Source organism: Furipterus horrens, unplaced genomic scaffold, assembly GCF_987537825.1.
Source record: "Furipterus horrens unplaced genomic scaffold, mFurHor1.1.pri manual_scaffold_7, whole genome shotgun sequence".
NCBI classification, from domain to species: domain Eukaryota; kingdom Metazoa; phylum Chordata; class Mammalia; order Chiroptera; family Furipteridae; genus Furipterus; species Furipterus horrens.
In genome coordinates, this window is record NW_028327177.1 from 24,773,257 (window position 1) to 24,776,281 (window position 3,025).

Below are 3,025 nucleotides of genomic sequence, written 5' to 3' on the forward strand. Positions count from 1 at the left end.
GCGGCGGCGGCGGTGGAGGTGTCGGGGTTGGCCTTCCGCCCGAGCTCCGCCCGCCGGGCTTGGCTCTGGGCGGGCCCGGGCTGGGCTGGGGTCAACGGTGTCGGGGTGCCGTCCGGCTCAGGGGCAGGGACATCCCCTCCACCGTGCCGTCTGTGACGGTACCTGAAGCACTGGGCCGTGCCCTACCTCGCTGTCTCGTCCCGAGGGGTTCAGCCTAGAACCTCTTGGCTATGCCCCAGTTAAAGCTTGGTTTAAAAGCACCCACCTCGTTTTGGATTTCAGGAGCTAAGACTTTTTAAATTTACTTTTTCAATTACAGTTGACATCGAGTATTATATTAACTTCAGGCATACAGCATAGTGGGCCAACAATCGTATGCTTTACAAAGGGATCTCCCCCCAATATTTCCAGTACCCCCCTAGCATTAAACACAGTTATTACAGTATTATTGCCTATATTCCCTATGCTGTATCCCCATGGCTATTTTGTAACTACTAATTTGTACATCTTAATCCCTTCACATTTTTCACTCTGCCCCCCAACCCCTCCTCCCTCTGGCAAACGAACAGGCTGTTCTCTATGTGTCTGTTTCTGTTCTTTGCATGTTAGTTTATTTTGTTCTTTAGATTGCACATATAAGTGAAGTCATATGGTATCTGACTTTCTTTGGCTGACTTCATTTAACATAATACCTTCTAGGTCCATCCATGCTGTTACAAATGGCAAGATTTCATTCCTTTTATGGCCTAGTAACGTTCCATTCTATATATGTGCCACAACTTTTTTTTTATCCACTCTTCTACTGATGGGCACTTGGGTTGTTTCTATACCTCAAGAGCCAAGCTTTTTTATACAGGGCCAATTTGTTCTGTGAAGTCAATGGCCCAAGTGATCTTAGCTGGAAACAAAGTAACTTCCTGGATAACTGTACTAAAAAAAGCTTTTGTTACTTCCAGAAGTCTGGTCATGAACTCCAGACACAGGTGGTAATGGGATTCCAGCCCTGGCAGGTTCTACAGTTTTATTGATTCAAAAATCATAAGAAAAAGTTGAACTGCTTTAGAAGTTAACCTAGTTTTTAGTACCAACTATGACATACACAATCTCATGTGCCCAACCTAGTCATCCCTCCTTCCCTGCTAACACCTAACAACAAACAGAGCTTTTTACTGTCTCCGTAATTTTGTCTTTTCCAGAATGTCATATAGTTGGAATCATACAGGTGTGTCCTTTTCAGTTAGTAATATCTTCCACGTCTTCTCAGGGCTTGATAGCTCATTCCCTTTTAGTGCTGAAAACTATTCCTTTGTCTGCATGTACCACTGTTTATGTATTCCCCACTGAAGGACATTTTGGTTGATTCCAAGTTTTGGCAATTATGAACAAAACTATAAACATCTGCGTGCTGGTTTCGTGTGGACATAAGTTTTTGACTTTTCTGGGTAAATACCAAGGAGCACTATTGCTGGATCATATGGTAACAATATGTTTAGTTCTATGAGAAACTGCCAATCTGTCTTTCTAAGTGGCTATATACCATTTTTCATTCCCACCAGCAAAGTTTGAGAGTTGTGGTTGCTTCACATCCTTGCCAGCATTTGGTGTTGTCAGTGTTCCAGATTTTGGCCATTCTAATAGGTGTGTAATATTTCATTGTTGTTTTAATTTGCATTTCCCTGATGACATATGATGCGAGTATCCTTTCATGTGCTTATTTACCATCTGTATATCTTATTTGATGAGGTAGGTGTCTGTTAAGGTCTTCAGCCTATTTTTAAATCAGGTTGTTTGTTTTCTTTTGGTTGAGTTTTAAGAGTCCTTTATATATTTTGGATAACAATCTTTTATCAGATATATCTTTTGAAAATATTTTCTCTCAGTCTGTAGTTTATTTCCTAAATTTCTTGACATTATCTTTTGCAGAGCAGAAGTTTTAGATTTTAATGAAGTCCAGCTTACCAATTATATCTTTCACTAATGGTGCTTTAGGTATTGTATCTAAAAAATCATCACCAAACCCAAGGACTTCTAGACTTCTTCCTATTCTATCCCCCAAGAAGTTTAATAGTTTTGTGTTTTACATTCAGGTCTATGATCAATTTTGAGTTAATTTTTATAAGGGTGTAAGATTTGTAACTAGATTCATTTTTTTGTATGTGAATGCCCAGTTGTTCCAGCACTGTTTGTTGAAAAAGAAAATATTGGTTTTGCTTCTTTGTCAAAGATGAGTTGACTTTATTTATATGGGTCTATTTTTGGGCTCTCTGTTCTGTTCTGTTCCATTGATCTATTTGTCTATTCTTTTGCCAGTATCACAGTGACTTGATTACTGTAGCTTTACAGTAAGTTTTGAAATTAGGAAGCATCAGTCTCTAACTTTGTTTTTCAATATTGTGTTAGCTATTTGGGCCTTTTTCTCCTCTATATAAACTTCAGATTCAACTTGTTGATAGCCACAAAATAGCTTGCTGTGATTTTGATTGGGATTGCATTGAATCAACATGTCAAGTTGGGAAGCACTGACATCTTAGCAATACTGAGTCTTCCTTTCCGCAAAGATTGACTAGTTCACCATTTACTTAGTTCTTCTTGGATTTCTTTCAACAGAGTTTAGTAGTTTCCCTCACGTAAATTATATATATATTTGTTGTTGTTGTTAGATTTATACCTAAGTTTTTCATTATGGAGGGTGTTAATGTAAATGGTACGGTGGGGGTGTTTTGTGTTTTTTGTTTTCCAATTGGTATTACGCTGTTTTTTCTCCATCCATCACCATCATCACCATTTATCTCCCTTATATTCTCCTCCACCTTCCCCCCACCCCCCCTCTCCCCGACAATCACCACACTGGTGTCCATGTCCATGAGTTCCCTCTCTCTCTCCCCCCACCACCTCTATTCCTCTATGCATTATATTTTTAATTTCAATTCCACTTGTTCATTATTGGTATATAGGAATGGATTGACTTTTATGTTAACCTTGTATTCTGCAACCTTTCTATGATCACATTAGTTCCAGAGTTTTT